This window comes from Pelodiscus sinensis, chromosome 2, assembly GCF_049634645.1.
Source record: "Pelodiscus sinensis isolate JC-2024 chromosome 2, ASM4963464v1, whole genome shotgun sequence".
Classification (NCBI taxonomy): Eukaryota; Metazoa; Chordata; order Testudines; family Trionychidae; genus Pelodiscus; species Pelodiscus sinensis.
In genome coordinates this window covers 6,539,624-6,560,771 of record NC_134712.1, presented here as the reverse complement: position 1 = coordinate 6,560,771, position 21,148 = coordinate 6,539,624, and the positions used below count along the sequence as shown (strand labels likewise).

At 49.0% G+C, this 21,148-nt stretch overlaps 1 long non-coding RNA gene across 1 annotated transcript; it reads right to left on the bottom strand.

The window, feature by feature from the left end:
• Positions 1 to 13,683: 13,683 nt before the first annotated feature.
• Positions 13,684 to 20,708, bottom strand: LOC142826682 (uncharacterized). Its single transcript, XR_012900882.1, has 3 exons — positions 20,525 to 20,708; positions 15,223 to 15,464; positions 13,684 to 13,764 (listed from the first exon to the last, which is right to left on the bottom strand). It is a non-coding gene; the product is annotated as an uncharacterized LOC142826682 (long non-coding RNA).
• Between the last annotated feature and the right edge of the window lie 440 nt (positions 20,709 to 21,148).

Here is a 21,148-nt window from a genome sequence, read left to right as displayed (position 1 = left end):
CAGCTGTTTGGCCTTGTGACGCATTTAAAGCAGCCACGCTGGCCCCTGAGAACACGGCACGGTAGAACATCCTGATGGCCAGACGGGTTCCTGAGGCAGCCTGGGACCGTGAGCCTGGCAGGATGTGCTGGAGGCTGGCATCACTCAGTCCTCACTGTCTGTGCTGCATAGTGCAGGGCCCCCAACAGCTAGGGTTTCCAGGTGTCCGGTATTGACCCGGACAGTCCAGTATTTTCACCTCCTGTCCAGTAAAAAAATTCAGAAAATATTGGACACCTAAAATGTCCAGTATTTTCGGATTTTTTTCCCTGCCAGGCGGCGAAAATACCAGACACCTGGCAACACTACGATACACTCAGCAACCGTGTCCAGCCCCGGGCCCCCAGGAGGTCCCCGACACCCTCTTGATCTGGTTTCGCCGGGGCTTGTCTTGTGTCTGGCAGAAAAACAAAATGGCCTCCAGCAAAAAAGCCTCTTCTTAAAGGGGCCATGCTGATTTTTTTCTTTTTAATTTTTGTTTTGTTTTGCTTAATAACTGCTGTCGGGATCTTTTTTTTTCTCAACCACTTTGGTCTGCCCCTTTTTTTTCTTGACAGAATTTTTTCCCTGTGTGTGTGTGTGTTCGGTATTTTTGGTTAAACCAGCTGGTGTTCGGTATTTTTGGTTAAACCAACAGTGGTTGGGGTGGGGGTGTCTGGTGTGCCCTGCAGGGGTGCTCAGGTGATGGATCAGCCCTTGTCTTCTAGAGCCCAGCATGTGGAACCGCCACTGGTAAACTTGTGCACGCACTAGGCATGTACCCCGCAGTGGCGCTAGATCTAGTTTTTAGACCATTTGAGATCAGGTTGCCATCTCTCCCGGACCGGACAGACTGGACTCCACTGCTGTAAGTGGTGTGTGGTCCATCCAGTCTAGGAGAGCTGACAACCCTCATTGCCCCATGCTGGGTCCACAGCTGGGGATCCCAGAAGAGCCCTCGGCCAGCGACAGGACCCCGGAGCTGGCGGGGCTGGTGGGCTATGGAGCATGTTGTAGGGCCAGTGGAACCCTGAGGGCTGGTGAAGCCCATGGGGCCAGCAGGTGAGGGGCCCGTGAGGGCCAACGTGCCCGACAGGACCACAAGAGGCTGCCAAAGTGCATGTGGCCAGAAGGACTCCACAGGGGCCACCGGAGGCCCAGACCTGGCACCGGAAAAGCTGGCAATGGGGCCTGTCCTCAGATGTGGGGAAACCAGGTGCAAAACCTGGGGGTGCTGCAACACTCCTGTTTGCTCCCTGCAATCCTACTTCTTATGCTGACGGCATCCTCTCATTTGCTTTGATAATAGGCCATGGCAGCAATCTTCTCTTCACAGGCTAAATGTGGGGTCTGGGGGGGAAACAAAAGATTTCCCCGTATCTGATTTACATTTGTTGCCTTTTGCTCCCATGGAGCAACCATGGTAATTAAGAGTCTGCAGCTTTCACTTCTGCAGCAGCGAATAATCCCCTGGGCCAACATAGCCTAGTGCAGAGCAGATGAACAAAACAAGGCTGGGGACAGGTAATCTAGGGATAATTTATTATCCGCAAGCCATGCTCAGAGCAGGTGAGACCATTGGGGTTTGCTTTGCGGTCGATTCCAGCAGAGGGGCAGGTGAACTGGGTGCTGGCAGGTTGATTTGGCCTGTCATCAGAGCGGTTCCTTTCCAAAGTTATGGTGGAATGAGGACAATCAGTGGGACACAATCATACCAGGATATTAAATATATCGGAAGGACAGAATAGGTTGCGCCGGTGGCAGAGTGGCACTATATGTGAAAGATAATGTAGAATCAAATGAAGTAAAGATCTTAAATGAATCAAAATGTTCCATAGAATCGCTATGGATCATAATTCCATGCTCTAATAAGAATATACCAGTAGGGATATATTATCGACCACCTGACCAGGACAGTGATAGTGACGTTGAGTGCTACGGAATATTACAGAGGCTATCAAAATAAAAAACTGTATAATAATGGGGGATTTCGATTAACCCCATATTGACTGGATACATGTCACCTCAGAAAGAGATGCAGAGATAAAATTTCTCAATACCTTAAATGACTGCTTCTTGGAGCAGCTGGTACAGGAACCCACAAGGGGAGAGGCAATTCTCCATTTAGTACTGAGTGGAGTGCAGGATCAGGTCCAGGAGGTAACTATTGCAGGAGCACTTGGGAATAGTGACCATAATATTTAACATTTCTGGAGTGTGAAGAACACCTCAGCAGTCCAACGCTCTGGCATTTCATTTAAAAAAGGGGAATTACACAAAAATGAGGAGGATAGATAAACAGAAATTAAAAGGTACAGTGACTAGAGTAAAATCCCTGCAAGCTGCATGGAAACTTTTCAAAGACACCATAATAGAGGCCCAACTTAAATGTATACCCCAAATTAAAAAACATAGTAAGAGACCTAAAAAAGAGCCGCTGTGGTTTAACAACCATGTAAAAAAAGCAGTAAGAGATAAAAAGGCATCTTTTAAAAAGTGGAAGTCCAGTCCTAGTGTGGTAAATAGAAAGGAACATAAACACTGTTAAATTAAGTGTAAAAATGTAATAAGAAAAGCCAAAAAAGATTTTGAGGAACAGCTAGCCAAAACCTCCAAAAGTAATAGCAAAAATTTTTAAAGTACATTAGAAGCAGGAAGCCTGCTAAAAAAAACCCTGGATGATTGAGATACAAAAGGAGCAATCAAGGACGATAAAGCCATTGTGGAGAGACTAAATCATTTCTTAGCTTCAATCTACACAGCTGAGGATGTTTGGGAGATTCCCAAACCTGCACCGTCCTTTGTGGGTGATGAATTTGAGGAACTGTCCCAGACTGAAGGAGGTTTTGGAAGAAATAGAAAACTTAACAGTAACAAATCACCGGGACTGGATGACATTCACCCAAGAGTTCTGAAAGAACTCAAATATGAAATTGCAGAACCATTAACTGTGGTTTGTAACCTATCCTTTAAATCAGCTTCCGTACCCAAGGACTGGAAGACAGCTAAAATAACACCAATATTTAAAAAGGGTTCTAGAGGTGACCATGGCAATTACAGACCAGTAAGTCTAATGTCAGAACCGGGTAAATTAGCTGAAAAAATAGTAGAGAATATAATTGTCAGACACGTAGAAGACCATAATTTGTGGGCAAAAGTCAACATGGTTTCTGTAAAGGGAAATCCTGTTTTACTAATCTATTAGGGTATGTCTACACTACAAAGTTAGTTCGAATTAACGGACGTTAGTTCGAACTAACTTTCATAGGTGCTACACTAGCGCTCCATTAGTTCGAACTTAATTCGAACTAACGGAGCGCTTAGTTCGAACTAGGTAATCCTCATTCCACAAGGATTAAACCTAGTTCGAACTTACTAGTTCGAATTAAGGGCTGTGTAGCCCCTTAATTCGAACTAGAGGGAGGCTAGCCCTCCCCAGGTTTCCCTGGTGGCCACTCTGGCCAACACCAGGGAAACTTGTCTGCCCCCCTCCCAGCCCCGGACCCCTTAAAGGGGCACGGGCTGGCTACGGTGCCCGTGCCAGGTGCAAGCCTGCCAGCACCCAGCCAGCAGACCCTGCACCTGGCACGGATCGAGCCACCCACCCGATGCCCCCCAGCCCTCCCCCTCTTCCCGGGACCAGGCTGGCGGCTCCCGGGAGCTTGCCCGGGACCGCAAGAGGCGGGCACCCGCCTGGGCTAGTGCGGACATCGTGGACCCTTTAAACCATTCAAAACCAGGAACACCTGTCCCATTCTCTCTGAATTTCCTTTGGATGTGGCGTCCCTACTCTTCCTTCAGCAAGTGAGGTTAACATTAAGGTGCTCTGCTCCATTAGGGCATGATAAGGACAGTTCTGCTGTCTTTTGTCCTGCAACAAGTATAACATCATCACATTCTCCCCATGTTTAAGAAAAAAGTGAATTTTGACCCCAAACAGCCAAAACTGATCACGTGGGCAAAGCTGGTCTGGCTGCCAGTTGCCTGGGCAAAGTAGGGGTGTCCGCTGAAATATGGTCTGTTCCCGAGGAATTTCCCCTCGTACATCAGTAGATGGCAAGGGGAGCTCATCTGGAACCTGATTACATAGCCACTTTGCACAAGTGTCAGTAACTGCAGCTGGTGCCAGGCAACAGAGAACCAGTTCATAATCCGTTGGGAGGGCACCTCTCTATTGTTTAACTGCCACTCGGGGGTGCATTCGCAGGAATGTCATATCAGAGACATAGGATTCCTGCTCTATTCATGACAGACGTTCACCTAGAACATGGTGTCCAGATCTGGGTGCCATGTTTTGAGATAGATGTGGAGGGAGTCCAGAGGAGGGTGACAAAACTGATCAAAGGTTTGGAAAACCTAAACTATGAAGAAAGGTTAAAAAAAAACACCTGGGCATGTTGAAGCTAGCGAAAAGATGACTGATTTGGAACCTGGTGAGGTTCTTCAAAGATGTAAAAGTTGTTAAAAAGAGGACAGTGATTAATTGTTCTCCATGTCCACGGAAGATATAAAAAAAGAAGCTTGCAGCAACATAAGAACATAAGAACAGCCATACTGCATCAGACCAAATGTCCATCTAGCCCAGAACCCTGTCTTTCAACAGTGGCTAATGCCAGGTACCCCAAAGCGAATGAACGCAATAGGGAATCATCAAGTGGTCCTTCTCCTGTCACCCATTTCCAGCCGCTGACAAACAGGGTCTAGGGACACCATTCCTACCCATTCTGGCTAATAGCCATTGATGGAGCTACCCTCCATGAATTTATCTAGCTCTTTTTTGAACCCTATTAAAGTCCTGATCTTCACAACATCATCTGGCAAGGAGTTCCACAGGTTGACTGCGCATTGCATGAAGAAAAACTTCCTTTTGTTTGTTTTAAACCTGCTACCTATTAATTTCATTTGGCGATCCCTAGTTCTTAGGTTATGGGAACAAGTAAATAACTTCCTTATTCACTTCACTTTTTTCAGGAAAAATCAGCAAGAGAGATTTCAATTAGATATAAGATAAGCACCAAAGCAGGTTACTCAGGGAGCTTGTGGAATCCTTATCATTGGCTATTTTAAAGAACAGATTAGCCAAAGGTCTATCTAGGCATACACTGTAACCTCTGTGCTCCGGGTGTCCCTAATCTGGGAATGTTCATGGTATAGACCCTGGCTGGTGGAGGCAGAAGTGGCTTTGTGCACGCTGCTGCTCCACCCCTCAACTGGGGGAAGGGCAGTACAATGACATGCTCTGCTGGAGACTTCTCCCAGCCACTCCTAAAGTGGTAGGGGGCAATGTCTGGAGTGGCGGGAGATATAGAGTGCCAGGTAAGCAGCATCCTGCTCCCATCCTCCTCACTCCCACCCTAACAAATTTTCAAACCAGCAAATCTTGGTTCCCAGGGTTGCATGATTAGAGAGGTCCAAGTGTACTTGGTTCTGCCTCAGTACCTTGAGATGACTGCTTGAGGGGCCTTCTAGCCTCGTATTTCTTTGATCGTACTGCTGAACACTCTTTTAAGTGCCACCATTCCTTTGGGACATCACAGAGGGTCCACCAGCTTTCAAGGTGAAACCAGAGGAGTGTTTTGCCTTTCAGACTGCACTGACAGTAACTTGTTATACTTTAGGGATGAGGGTCTGTTCTCACATCAGTATAGGCCAGGTCACTCCAGTGACTTACCACAGTTAGACTGTATTTGCATTAGTGCCCGCAACATCAGAATCTACTCATGGATCTTCCATTTGAGGCTCTTGAGAAGTTGAACAACCATTAATTTATCCTTGCAAATATTCAGTGAGGTAGGTAAAAGGTGTTATCCCCATTTGTACAGATGGACAGCAAGCTGTTAATGTCTCGTCCAAGGTCAACTAGCCCTGAGTAGACTCAGTGGGACTATGCCTGTGTTTAAAGTTCAGCACATTTTTGGGTGGATCAATGAAGGGCCTGATCCAAAGCTCCTTGGGGTTAATAATCAAAGGGAACTAAAACACTAGAGTTTTCTTCTGTCCACTCTCCGTTAATAATACTAAGGCCACATCTTCACTCTGTGGAACACTGCTGCTGCCACGATCCATCTTTCGGAGATCAATTTAGTGAGTCTAGTTAAGACTTGCTAAACTGAACTCAGAAGGCACTCCCCGCTGGCGTCCGGTACTCCTGCTCTGCCAGGAGTAAGGGAAGCCGATGGGGGTGTTTGCTCCCATCAGCCTCCACTGTGGGAATGCCACCAAGCCCGGCTTAAGGTAAGCCGACTCCAGCTGTGTAGCTGGCGTTGCGTACCTTAAGCTGAGCTGCCAGATCTAGTGTAGATCTGGCCTAAGACTAAGTCTGCACTGCCACTTTACAGCACTGTAACTTTCTGGCTCAGGGTTGTGAAAAAACTCCCCCTCCCTGCCCCCCAAGTACAGCAAATTAGAACTCTGTATAGTACCAGTGTAAACCAGGCTGCAGCTCTAGGAATTACTCCCCTCACAGAGATGGTTGGGTATGTCTACATAGCAGAGCTATTTTGGGGTACCTCCAGTATCCCAAAATAACTATTCTGTGTTTGAAGAGCAAGCCCATTATATCAAAATATAATGGGCTCACTATTCCAATGTTCCTATAAACCTCATTGCATGAGGAATAAGGGACTCTCACCCCCAAAAGTATGGGGTAAAATTTTCAAAGTACAGGTCAGCATCTGAGCCATGAAACTAGCACTGATGCTAACAACTAAGCTCCTTGGAAACGCCCCCTGGTTTGACAGTACTATAACATAAAAGGAGACTGTGATTACAATATAGCTTACTTAAGCGTGGAGCCCGCTTACTGGGAATCAAATGAACCTGATGACAATGGATAATGCACAGTGCTGGGTGAAAAGCCAGGGCTAACTCCCTTTGACTTCAATGTACAGAAGCTTTACTTTACTCGGTGTGAAAGGCCAATGGTTATTTTATCATAAGGATGCTGCTAAATAAAAGGTCAAAAGAAAACCAAGTGTTTTTTTTTTAAAAGAAAGTTGAAACATAGTGTTGTTTTGTCTAATTTCTAGCCTGAATTTTATTCATGGTCAGTTTACACCCATTTGTGCTTGTGCCAGCTTTGTCAAATATTTTTTCACTCTCCCTGGTGTTTACCCCATGATATACAGGTTAAATCTCTCTAGTCGGACACCCTCAAGACCGGACCGGTGCCAAACCAGAGAATTTTCTGGACCACGGGAGGTCAATATTGTTTAGCAGTGTGACTGACACTTCCACTGCTTACTGGGCTCTTAGAAGACATTTAGGAGTAAATTAGAGCTAACGAACAGCAGAGAGCACTGAGAGCCAGGACTGGTGGATGTAAGCAAATTTTATGGGACTGCATGAAAATCAGCCACACCTATGAGAAATGGAATCCAGCAAATTAAAATCATGCCAGAGCACAGATGTTGTCGGATCAGAGAGTGCTGGACTATAAAGGTTCAACCTGTATAGACAAAGATCTACATATCAATCAATATCTGAATATCGCTTCACATTCTCTAGGCTAAACAAGCCAACCTCCACTCCTTGCATCATCCCAGTAGCTTTTCTTGTCACCCGATCCAGTCTGAATTCATCTTGCTTGAACACGGGTCACCAGAATTGTATATAATATTCCTAATAAGAACTTGCCAGTGCTTTGTACAATGGCCATATTATTTCCTGTTTCTACTGCAGATACTCCGCTTGATACATCACCTGCTGTTAATGGGAAGTGCAGCTTAATGGGAACAGCAAACGTGGACTAGTATTCACTGAAAATTATTTACCCCAGCACATGTGGTTCAACAGACTAGACCAGAGATGGGCAATAATTTTTGATGGGGAGGGCACGCCAGGATTTTGGTAAATTGTCAAGGACTGCACATCTATGAGGAGGGGTGAGGGGTCTGGGATGGCGGAAGGGAGTGCAGAAGGGAGCTTGGGGTAGGGGAGAAGGTATGGGGTCTGAGAGGGAGTGGGGTGAAGGAGGGAGTTGTGACTTGGGGCAGGGGAATGGGTTACGGGGTCTGGAAGCGGGTATGGGTGCAGGAGAAGATTCTGGCCTTGGGGAAGGATGTAGAAGGGGGTGCAGGAGCTAGGAGAAGTTGTGACCTGGAGTAGGAGGGGAAAGGGGGTACAGAGAGTTTGGGTGGTGACCTGAGGCAGGTATCTGGGAGGGAAAGAGGGAGTGGGGTGCCAGAGACTGGCTCTGGCTGGGAGGCTCTTACCTAAGTAGTTCCCAGCCAGCAGCCCTGCAGGAACCTGAGGCAGTCTCTCGGCCTGTCTGCTGCAGTCCCAGGCTGAAAGTGTCTGACTGCTCCAGTATCGGGGGGGAAGGGAAGGAGAAGGGAGGAAGGAGGCTTCCCACACTGCCCCTACCCCCAGCAAAATTTCTCAGCTCCTATTGGCCAGAAACTGGCCAATGGGAGCGGAGGGATTTTGCTACTCCCCCTCTCTCCCCAGCTTCCAGAGCAGAGAGCAGCCAGCTGTTTAAAGTGGCATAGAATCAAAGACTCCTAGGATTGGAAGAGACCTCAGGAGGCAAATGAATCCAGGCCTCTACCTAAGGCAGGACCCAACTCAACTAACTCATCCCAGCCAGGGCTTCATCAACCCAAGACTTAAAAACCTCTAGGGATGGAGATTCCACCACCTCCCTAGGGAACCCATCCCAGTGCTTCCCCACCCTCCTAGGGAAAGAGTTTTTCCTAATATCCAACCAAGACCTCCCCCACTGTAACTTGAGACCATTGCTCCTTGTTCTGCCATCTGTTACCACTGAAAATAGCCTCTTTCCATCCTCTTTGGAACCTCCCTTCAGGTAGTTGAAGGCTGCTACCAAATCCCCGCCCCACTCTTTTCTTCTGCAGACTAAATAAGCTCAAATCCTTCAGCTTCTCCTCATAGGTCATGTGCTCCAGCCCACTAATCATTTTGGTTGCCCTCTGCTGGACTCTCTCCAATGCGTCAACATCCTTTATGTACTGGGGCTCCAGGATTGGACGCAGTACTTCAAATGTGGCCTCACCAGGGCTGAATAAAGGGGAATAATCACTTCTCTAGATCTGCTGGAAATGCTCCTACAAATGCACCTTAATATGCCATTTGCCTTCTTGGCTACAAGGGCACACTGTTGACTCATATCCAGCTTCTCATCCACTGTAATCCCCAGGTTCTTTTCTTCCGAACTGCTGCTTAGCCATTCGGTTCCCCAGACCTGTACCAATGCCTGGGATTCTTCCGTTCCAAGAGCAGGACTCTGCACTTGTCCTTGTTGAACCTCAGCAGATTTCTTTTGGCCCAATCCCCTAATCTGTCCAGGTCACTCTGGATCCTATCCCTGCCCTCCAATGTAACTATCTCTACCCCTAGCTTAGTGTCATCTGCGAACTTGCTGAGGGTGCAATCCATCCCCTCATTCAGGCCATTAATAAAGATGTTGAACAAAATTGGCCCTAGAACTGATCCTTGGGGCACTCCACTGCTGTGGCATGAGCTGCTTTGTGCTAAGGGTCCGGGCGTGGTGGCCATAGGCCAGATCCGGCAGCTTGGTTGGCCAGATTCTGCCCACTGGCTGCATCTTGCCCACCCCTAAGCTAAGGAGAGCTGTAACAGACTCCCCTCCCTCTTGGATCAAGCAGTGGGTTAAATATGCAAACCCCTGTGCATTAACACAACACACAAAGACCAGGGCTGATTGGATTGACTGGCCATTTGCAATTCCAACACATGACCACAAGCGCTGTGCTGCTATCAGTTCCCCACTGGGCTCCTGTAGGGCAGGTTCGAAAAGGCATCCAGACAGGTGAACCAATCCCAAGCATCCCCAGGGGATGGACCACTGAACACAGGCAGTTGGTGTGATGCCAGCAGGTGGCACAGAGATTCTGGGCTTGGTTTTCCTAGTATTGTCCAGTGCTAACCTTTAGCTATCAAAATGTATGAGTCAGGTCCCCGAAATCATGAGATTAAATAACAAAATCTCATGATTTTTAAGCAAAAAAAATATGTCGGGGACCTTCTATTTGCCTTCTGGTTCTAAGAATGGACAGCACACGCAGGTCCCATTTTCAAGCTTTCTTTTGCAAGCACAAGGACTCGTAACTTTGGTGTCTTTTTCATACAGCCGAGATTCCCAGGCTCTCTTTTGCAGTGAGCAGCTGGGACTAGAAGAAAGACACCAAATGCTGCCAGGCCTGTGATAAAATCCCAAGAGCCGGAAGCAGCGTTTCCCTCTCTGTTCCATGAGTGAGAATCTGAAGTAGCTGCCCTGAAGCCAGTTGAGTTGCCAAAGGGATAAGCCGCATGCGAGAGGAGAATCCGGCTCTGTTTAAGGTGTGACCCAAAATAACAAAGCCACGTCATCCTCTAGTCTCGCCTGGGCCACCCTCTGCAAATCACCATGGAGAATGGCTAACGAAGCCCTCATTTTCTCCCCTGCCTCTTCACCACCACGAGCGGGGACTTCCTGTGGTTTGGCAGAGCCTACGTAAACATATTCCTTTAAGTACTGCCAGCCACCAGTCATCTTGTACGCTTGTCCAAGAGAGGAAACACTACGGGCTGGAACGTGGAAGGCATATTCGTCCTTCTGCAGCACTGGGACTGGGTGGGTTAGGGTGCTGGGATTCAACCCCCTGACAGACAGACAGCAGCTACTTGCCTATCCGAGGAAGGCCGAAAGCTTCAGAGGGGCAGCCAAGTTAATCTGTAACTGGAAAAATCTTAAAAAGCAACAAATAGTCCTTCAGCACCTCAGGGTATGTCTACACTACAGCACTAATTTGAACTAACTTAATTCGAATTAGTTAATTCGAACTAAGCTAATTCGAACTAGCGCATCTAGACCTAAAAACTAGTTTGAATTAGTGTTTTGCTAATTTGAACTAGCATGTCCACATTGAGTGGACCCTGAACCGAGGTTAAGACAGGCCGGAAGCAGAGCCGGCAGGGCATCAGGTTAGGACTCAGAGCATGGAGTCTCAGGCTAGCCGAGGGCTGTGCTTAAAGGGTCCCAACCCCCACCCCGGACAGACAGTTCTCAGGGGTTCCCTGCTCGCTTGTCTAACTCAGTGAGGGACAGCAAAGCAGTCCTGGCTTGGAGTGCCCTGAGTGCCCACACTCGGCACATCACAGCCTCGGCCATCAGCCCGGCTGCACTTGCCACAGGCTGCCATCCGGAGGGGGTGGGGTGTCAATCGGGGGGCTGCAGGAGAGCTTCCACCCCGAGGAGCCCGCAGAGCCACCCCAGTCCTCCCTATCGGGGGCTCATGCCCCATTCCTCCCTCACCTCCTTCCACTTACCCCTCCCTAGCCACCCTTCCTGATGTACAAAATAAAGGACACGTGTTCAAAAATAGAAACTCTGTTTATTGAACAAAACTCGGGGAGACTGGGAAAAGGAGGTTGGAGAGGGGAAGAGAGAGGGTGGGAGAAGGGAGGGCAACTAAAATGATCAGGGGTTGGGAACAGGTCCCATATGAAGAGAAGCTAAAGAGACTGGGACTTTTCAGCTTAGAAAAGAGACGACTGAGGGGGGATATGATAGAGGTCTATAAAAGCAGGAGTGGTGTGGAGAGGGTGCATACAGAAAAGTTCTTCATTAGTTCCCATAATAGAAGGACTAGAGGACACCAAATGAAATGAATGCGTAGCAGGCTTCAAACTAAAAAAAGAAAGTTCTTCTTCACAAAGCAAATAGTCAACCTATGGAACTCCTTGCTGCAGGAGGCTGTGAAGGCTAGAACTAGAACAGAGTTTAAAAAGAAGTTAGATAAATTCATGGAGGCTGGGTCTATGGAGTGGTATTACCCAGGGGATAGAAATGGTGTCCCTGGCCTCTGTTTTGGAAGGCTGGAGATGGATGGCACGAGACAAATGTTTTGGTCATTGTCTTCGGTCCATCCCCTCCGGGGTACCTCGTGTTGGCCGCTGTCGGCAGACAGGCTACTGGGCTAGATGGACCTTTGGTCTGACCCAGTATGGCCATTCTTATGTTCTTATGTTCTAAGCTCAGGGTCAGGGGTCTCACTAGACCACCTTGCTTTTCATGCAAACCTGCTCCTGGGTGGCCAGGCTGGCAGCTATCCTGCCCTAGACGGCCACTTTCCTGTGCCTAGTGCGGAGGTTGTGGATAAGGTCCACGATCTCCGCACTAGACCAGGCGGGCGCCCGCCTCTTGCGGACCTGGGTAGGCTCCTGGGAGCCGCCAGCCTCGTCCCGGGAAGAGGCGGAAGGCTGGGTGGCAGCGGGTGGCTGTCTCATGCCGTGCCAGGTGCAGGGTCTGCTGGCTGGGTGCTGGCAGGCTTGCACCTGGCACGGGCACCGTAGCCAGCCTGTGCCCCTTTAAGGGGTCTGGGGCCGGGATGGGGGCAGACGAGTTTTCCTGGTCGTGCCCAGAGTGGCCACCAGGGCAAGCTGGGGAGGGCTAGCCTCCCACTAGTTCGAATTAAGAGGCTACACATCCCTTAATTTGAACTACTTAATTCGAACTAGGTATTAGTCCTCATAGAATGAGGTTTACCTAGTTCGAATTAAGCGCTCCGCTAGTTCGAATTAAGTTCGAACTAGCGGTTTGTATGTGTAGCGCCTATCAAAGTTAATTCGAACTAACGTCTGTTAGTTTGAATTAACTTTGTAATGTAGACAGACCCTCAGAGACTAACAAAACACATAGATGGTATCAGGAGCTTTCATGGGCACAGCCCATTTCTTCAGATGAATGGAGTTATTAAAGGTCCAGTTCCAAAATAAATAAGGGATGGAGGGAGGCGGAGAGAAGGAAGGAAAAAAAAGTCATTTAGCGTGTTCATGTTACATGAAGCTGATAAAGAAAGTGCAAATTGTCCTTAAGTACCCAGAATGTGTCTAGACTGGCCAATTTTTCTGGAAAATCAGCCGCTTTTCTGGAAAAACTTGCCAGCTGTCTACACTGGCCGCTTGAATTTCAGCAAAAGCACTGACTTCCTACTGTAAGAAATCAGTGCTTTTTGCAGAAATACTATGCTGCTCCCGTTCGGGCAAAAGTCCTTTTGTGCAAAACTTTTGCGCAAAAGGGCCAATGTAGACATCTGAGATTTGTTTTCCACAAAAAAGCCCTGATTGCCAAAATGGCGATCGGGGCTTTTTTGTGGAAAAGCGCGCCTAGATTGGCCATGGATGATTTTCCGCAAAAAGTGCTTTTGCGGAAAAGTGTCCGTGCCAATCTAGACGCTCTGTTCCGAAAATGCTTTTAACGGAAAACTTTTCCGTTAAAAGCATTTCCGGAAAATCATGCCAGTCTAGACGTAGCCCCATTGTTTGGTTGGGAAAGTAATTGGGACTACGAAGGTAGTGAGCTAGCTGGCTGATGTCTTTGTTCATACCTTTGTGATGGGTCCCAAATCTGTAAATGAAGTTAGGTTCCAGGGCATCCCTGTGTATTTGGCTCGTGGAACTGGCCTGAAACACGGTGACTTGGAGGTCCGTTAATGAGCGCCGTGGCAGGTTAAAGTGTTCGCCAACAGGTTTCTGCGTGTTGCCTTTTCGGATAGCTGATTTGTGTCCATTAATTCTTTCCCGTAGGGACTGTCCAGTTTGGCCAATAACCAGGGGCATTGCTGGCGTAGATCCCATTAGTGGACGTGCAGTTAAATGAACCCGATGTGGTGGGTGAGCTGGTTGGGTCCAGCGATGAAGTCACTTGTGTAGATGTGTGGACAGGGCAGATTGCAGGGGTGGATTCCTAGATGATGATGATGATGGAGGTATGCTGCGTGGTTACTGGAAATAATTTGTTTGAGGTTAGGGGGTTGTCTGTAGGTAAGGACTGGCCTTTCCCTGCAAAGCCTCTGAGAGGGAGGGATCATTTTCCAGGATAGGTTGTAGATTGTTGATAATGCATGGGAGGGGGTTAAGTTATGGGCTGTAGGGGATGATAAGTGGTGTTCTTTTGTTGTTGGGTGCCGGGGTGGTGGTGGTGGTGAGGGGGAAACAGAAGACTGTCAAATGTCTTACATGTGGGATTGCAGCCCCAATGAGAGAGATGGTATCCACCTGGCAGCCATCCTAGCAGTGCCAACCAGCCTCTTCAAGCCTATTGACCTAACGTGATTTCAAATGGCCACAACCAATAATTGCACTACACCCTTGCTGAATTCACAACCAGCTGAACGCCCGTCTCCCTGCCATCAGGGCCGTCCTTAGGATTTACGGGGTCCTACACGGTGTTGTTATACTGATGGCTCCAGAAGACCACTCCCCATTGGTGACACTCCCCATTTGCGCAGTCTGGGCGCAAAGACCGGAGGGAGGGATGAGGCAGCAAAGGATTCCAAGCCGCTAGGTCTGCCTCACGGTCACGGAGAGTCACAATTCCCCACCGAGACCCCCATATCCTCTCCCTCATGCAGAACATGCCGCACCAGCGCCTTCAGCTCTGTGAATGCGGCCTCTGCCTAAGAAGACGGCAGTGTGCAGTGGGTGTGTGGGAGCTGACCCGCTCTGACCTGCTGTCCTGGTGGTGCCACAGATTTTTTGGGTGCCCTATGCAGCCGTGTATGCCTAAGGGCAGCCCTGCCTGCTGTGTAGCTGTAAAGAAAGCAACTAAGCTACTCAGTCCTCCAGGGGGCAGCCAGCCAGGTAGTAGGCTTCTCAGATGCTTTCAACAAAAATCTTGAACATGGCAAACTTGACTGAGAGAAAAAAAAAAGGGGGGGGGGAGGAAGGGAGAGAAGAGACCAAAGTTGTTGAGGGGAAAAAAAAAGTCACTGCGCCTTTAAACGGACCCATGCGCCTCACTCCCCCGCTCCTGCCAGATGTGGCAGGAGAAAACTGGGAAAACCCCGCTGGGCTTCCGTCCGAGGGAAACAGGAAATATTGGACATTTCACATGTCTGGTATTTTCTAGGTTTTTTTAACCGAATGGGAGACCCAAATACCAAACAGTCCGTGCAAAAACTGGACACCTGTCAACCCTACCAGGGAGCTCACGGGGCGCTATGAGAAGGGAGCTACCCTGGGTCTGGTGCACTCTTGGCTCACCTCATACAGCTGGTGGGGCTGCTGGGGGGAGGGAGGTGGGGGGGAGTCAGTGGGGAGTCAGCGGGAAGGCGGCGCCCCCTACTGCCTCATGGTATTGACAGGGCCTATTCAGGCTGGGACACATCTCCAATTCATAACCAGGCCCACATGTTCTCACGGGCCACAGGGCAGATACCCCCATGCTGGGGCCAGCCTTACCCGTGTGCTGTTGCCACAGTAGAGTGACAAAATCCCAGTCCTCTCTTGGCATGGGGTCTTGGGTCTTTGCTGACGGATTCTCGTCCAGGTGTCGAATGGGCTGCTTGCTCCTTCCTGCCGAAGGCTCCATTTGTAGGGACAAGCCGGGCACGGACACCAGGATAGAGCCTGCTGGGCTTTCCACTTGCCATCTGGGGAGCTGGATGGGCCAGGAATCGGAAAGCACGATGTGTTGGCGACACCTAGTGGTACATTGGAGCAATACCAGTCTGGTTTGTAATCTGGAGTAACTCTCTGAACTCCATGGGAAGTACTGTAACCCGATATCAAACTAGAGTTACTGAATAGGGATAGAGATGTAGCTATGTTAGTCTGGTGTAACTGAAACAAAAGACAGGACTATGCAGCACTTTAAAGACTAACAAGATGGTTTATTAGGTGATGAGCTTTCGTGGGCCAGACCCACTTCCTCAGATCAAATAGTGGAAGAAAATTGGCACGACCATATATACCAAAGTGAGACAATCAAAAAAAAGTGAACACATATAAAACTGACAAATCAGATTTTAGAACGGGGAGGGAGTTGGGGGGGAAGTTAGAGTCTGTGAGGTAATGACATTAGGGGTGATAATTGGGGAAGCTATCTTTGTAATGGGTGAGATAATTAGCATCTTTGTTTACATATAGGCCTTGCTGGACTAGGGCCCACACAACTTACTCCAGGGCGCAGCAGAGCGAGCGACTATCAAAGCTGGCCTTAGAGCCGAGAAACATGCTCATGTGCAGAATGAATTTTGTTATGTGGACTGCGACAAAGCGTCTTCCCCACACTGGCCCTTTAAGGTTTAAAACCCAGCGCTGAGAGAGGGCTGGAGGTGGAGCTCTGGAGCCAGCAGCTGTGGCTGGTAATAGCCAATTAGGGCCCAGCTGAAGGCAGTATAAATAAAGACGCCTGGAGGAAAAGGATAGACTCTGACTCACGCTTGCTCCAGCTGGGGAGCAGGAGGGACCTAGCTGCCAAGGAAGCTAGAGGCTTCCTGACTTAGAACAGGACTGGGAAAGGCAGGCAGAGCCGGGGAAGCTCTGGCCAGGCAAGCTCCCAGGCTGCAGGGCCTGAAGCAAGTCCTGAGGCTACTCAGGGACACAGCCAGGGCAGCAGCAGGTCCGCAGCTCCTTGGCAATGATGAGTGGCCACTGTAGATTGCAGTTTGCCTCTATGGCAGGGGCTAGATGAAGACTGGCAGTAGGTCACTGAGGCAAGGCGGGCGTAGAGGGTTGAGGATTTCCCAAGGGGAGAACCCCAGAGTGTGAGGGCCCTGTGTCAGGGCAGTACCCAGAGGGGAGGAGGCCACGGTTTGGGAGGGACATGGGCCCTAACACAGAGATGGAGGAAAAATAGGTAACAGTGGGCAAGACACTGGCTGAAAGGGGGGCGCTCCAGAGCTGAAAAGCTAATTCCCGGAGTGTCCAGCAGGGGGTGCCTGTGGCGAAGAATCGTGCCGTGTTACATGCACCAATATGGGGAGGATGTGCCACACGGAGGATCTGTGCAAGGGCAGGGCTGAGGGGTTTGGCGTGTGGGAGCAAGTCAGGGCGGGATGAGGGCTTTAGCTGCGGGTGCAGGCTCTGGGGTGGGGTAGGAGATGAGGCATTTGGGATGCAGGTGGGAGCTCCAGGCTGGGGCCAAGGGGTTTGGAGTCTGGAAGCAGGTCAGGATAGGAGGGTGGGGGGAGGTGCCAGGTCTGGAGTTAGGGTGCAGGAGGGGGCTCAGGTTTGGGGCCCGGGGTCTAGAAGAGAGCGGGTGGTGAAGCAGGCTCTAGATTGGAGTGCTGGGTTTGGGAGGGAGTTAATGATTTAGGGTGTGGGATGGGGCTCAGGGCTGGAGCCAGAGGTTTGGAGTGTGGGGCGCTTACTTGGGCCAGCTCCTCTCTGGTGGTGGTGGGGAACAGGTGGCTCTGTGCGAGCCACACTCACCTGCAGGCACCGCTCTGCAGCTCCCATTGTCTGCGATTCCTGGCCAATGGGAGCTGCGGAGGGAGAGGGGGCAGACAGCTGCCCAGGGCTTATTAGGAACCCTGCCTGGAGCACACCCATTTCCTATAGATAGGGGCTGATCTTGCAGTACTCATGGCGCTCCCCTACCCGTGGCTCCCCTGACTTCTGTACACAGATCAGCAGCAGGATCAGGCCGGGAGCTGAAAGCTGGTTTGCTGGGCGACGTGCCACGTTTCAAGAGCTGAGGCGGGAGCGGAGGGTGGTGTGTGAGCTGCTCCAGGCCAGCAGAGCAGCCGACAGCCCCATTCCTAAAGAGCAGACCCAGCAAATTCCCAGTGCCCAGGTGAGTCCGACTCCGGCCTGGCCTTGCTTATGCACTGAATGGCATCATGCCGCACAGTCCACTTAATTGGGACACGCTTAATCAGGAAACCTGTTTAATCGGGATCTCTCTCTGGGAACTAATCGAAACCTAATGATGCCCTAATGACACTGACTGCTGCTTAATGGGGACAGTAATTCCCTTACATTGAAAGGCTCTCCAGGGGCTGAATGGAGAGTGTTTGTCTGAATCTCTCCTCCTCATGCTGCTTATGGCTCTCTGCTCCCAACCGCAACTGCCAGCCCCATCTGCAGGCGTGAACGTGGGGTGACAAGCCAGAAAACAGCCCCCTCTTGTGGCCAGGCCAGTGCTGGGCAAGCCATAGCCTGGGGGTCCATCCTGAGCATTGTGTTAGGACCCTAGGGTTGGACGAGACCTCTGGAGTCATCGAGTCCAACCCCCTGCCTGAAGCAGGACCAATCGCAACTAAATCATCCCAGCCAGAGCTTTGTCAAGCCGCAACTTAAAAACCTCTAGGGATGGAGATTCCACCACCTCCCTAGGTAGCCCATCCCTGTCCTTCACCACCCTCCTAGTGAAATAGTTTTTCCTAATATCCAACCTGGACCTCTCCAACTGTAACTTGAGCCCATTGCTCCTTGTTCTGCCATCGGTCACCACTGAGAACAGCCTCTCTCCATCCTCTTTGGAACTCCCCCTTCAGGTTGTTAAAGGCTGCTATCAAATCCTCCCTCACTCTGCTCTTCTGCAGACTAAATAAGCCCAAATCCCTTAGTCTGTCCTCAGAAGTCATGTTCTCCAGCCTCCTAATCATCTTGGTTGCCCTCCGCTGGAATTTCTCCAATGCGTCCACATCCTTTCTGTAATGGGGGTCCCAGAGTTGGACGCAATACTCCAGAAGTGGCCACACCAGTGCCGAATAAAGGGGAATAATCACTTCTCTAGCTCTGCTGGTAATGCTCCTCCTAATGTACCCTAATATGCCATTCACCTTCTTTGCTACAAGGGCACACTGCTGACTCCTATCCAGCTTCTCATCCACTATAATCCCCAGGTCCTTTTCTGCCCAACTGCTGTGTAGCACTAAGTGGTATAAGGCGCAGGTAGAGTTGCAGGCAAGAGATCTATACTGAGCACACTGGGGCTATGGCTACACTTGCGGCTTCTTGCGCCAGGAATATGCAAATGAGGCTAAGCATGAAATATCGCCGAGCCTCATTTGCATACCTAACGAGCCACCATTTTTGCAGAAGAGGCTCTTGCGCCAGAAGGAGCTGTCTACACTGCCCCTTCTTGTGCAATAAAAAACCCTCTTGTGCAAAGCCGTTACTCTCTTGTGCAAAGAACGGCATTGCGCAAGAGGGTTTTTGTTGTGCAAGAAGGGGCAGTGTAGACAGCTCCTTCTGGCGCAAGAGCCTCATCTGCAAAAATGGCGGCTCGTTAGGTATGCAAATGAGGCTCGATGATATTCCATGCTTAGCCTCATTTGCATATTCCTGGTGCAAGAAGCCGCGAGTGTAGACATAGCCTGCCAGACTGGCCTCTCAGGCTGAGTGACCCCTCATAGCTTCTACCACTTTGCGTTCTCTAGGGAATGATAGTGACACGGCTTCTCCTCCAGCTTTGGGAGGAGATTCCTCATTTCTTGCTGCTAGAATGACACAGCCGTTTATTTCTATGGCAAGTGGGTTGAAAGCAGGGGTGGTGTGCTGCCCGCTGCCAGAAGTAACCAGGTCAGGCTGGGGTTAGACACCCCAAACTGATGGTATATTCTATGCAGAGATTTCACCAAACCAGTAACAACTCTGCACTCCTGGATTACTACGTTAGTTTTACCATAGAGTCACAGACAGTCCCCTTAGGCAAACTGGACTAAGTAATGAAAAGTTATTAACATCAATATTAACCACATATTAGATCATTCCTGGCCCCCAGAACATAGCTTATTCTGAGCTTAAATCAAAAGAGCTTATTTTGTGTAGACAGTGCCAAATTTCAAAATAAGGCGCTATTCCAACAAATCCCTTAACCCTCGTGGAATGAAGGTTACAGGGACACTGGAATAGCGCACCCGCTATTTCAGGAAATTGCGGATGCTTTTAAAGACGCAGTGTTGCTATTTCGGGATACTTCCGGTATCCCAAAATAACAATGCAGTCTAGACATACCCGAAGAATAGAAATGAGAGTTATGGAGAGGTTAAAGCAGATAAAACACTTCACAGGTGAATCAGAGTTTAAGTCCCCATGGTAGCAGTGATGCAGCAATCTCCTGGTTTTTCATACATCTCTCAGGGTTACCCAAAGTGGTTCTGGGGATCTCTGTCCAATTATTCAGCGTTCCCCCTGTAAGAATCTATCAGTCCAGAGATACATGATCACTCCCAAGGTTAATTTTTATTGCTATCTCCTCTGGACAGCATTTTGGTACATGTTCCCGTAACATCACGGGTCTGTAGATTTCTCATTGTTGAATGCAGTGATCCATGTTTTGAAGTTAGCATGCTTCTTATTTACAGTTCTAAGCCTTCTAACCTGGTGAATGATGGGCAATTTAATTTACAGAAACATACAAAATGCATTTAGTTACAGCCACCCAGAAAATCTTTCACTAGTTTTCATGAACAATGTAATCAACAGAAACAATCCTTCATTAGTTTTCATACAGTAGCACACATGAAGTAAATATATCCTTTGATCTAGAGCTAATTAAGTAGTGGGATATATATTTAATGCATATTGTAATGTAATTTATCCAATGGGTTACAGATAAATGAGTAAAACAACCTTGCATTTCCATTGAATTGTGCCAGCACACACGTGAATTGGCTTGATCACATTACAAAGCCTTTTGACATTCCTTTGATTTCTATTAGCCTGCAAATGGATTAACTTGATGCCCTCATCTGAGCTGGTAACTTACTGGACAGCATCACACACAGATATTCCTCAGCCTAGCTCTTACCTTTTTCTTGAGAGATTCTACCAGTAGACCCTTCTGACACTGAGTGGCCTGGCTTTCTGTGTGTGGGAAATGCAGCCACAGTCTCTGTCTGGGCACAGGTAGAAACGACCTGAGCAGTGTTGGCACTGGCCACGTGGCCTGTCCAAACCATGCCATTTTTACTCTAACTTCCTTGTTTGCTGCCTCGTTTGCTAGCCTGGGCTGTTTGGAGGCTCTGTGAGCTATATTTTCTCCTCGCTTCATTCCCAGGAGCACAGAATCCAGCTGTTAATAGAGGCAGACCCTGTGTTAAGTCTCTGCTATATTTGGGATTGGTGCAGATATTTGTTTGTTTGCTTTCATGTTTTCCTGGGCACTGCAGAGAGGCACTAATTGCCCCATAAATGGATTGCTGACTCATTAACAGGGCCTGGGAAAACAAGCATCATCAGGAGGAAAGCAATTGTATGACTGATCCTCTGCCACTTAAGGATAATTAGCAACATGTAGCACTTTGCAAACTTTAGCTCATTAATTTTCACTGCGTCTCCCACAAGAGAGGCACGCTAGTTTTGTTTACATTTGAGAGAGATGGAAAATGGGACAGGGAACTGAATAGATTTGCTCAAGGCTTCACCAGAATTC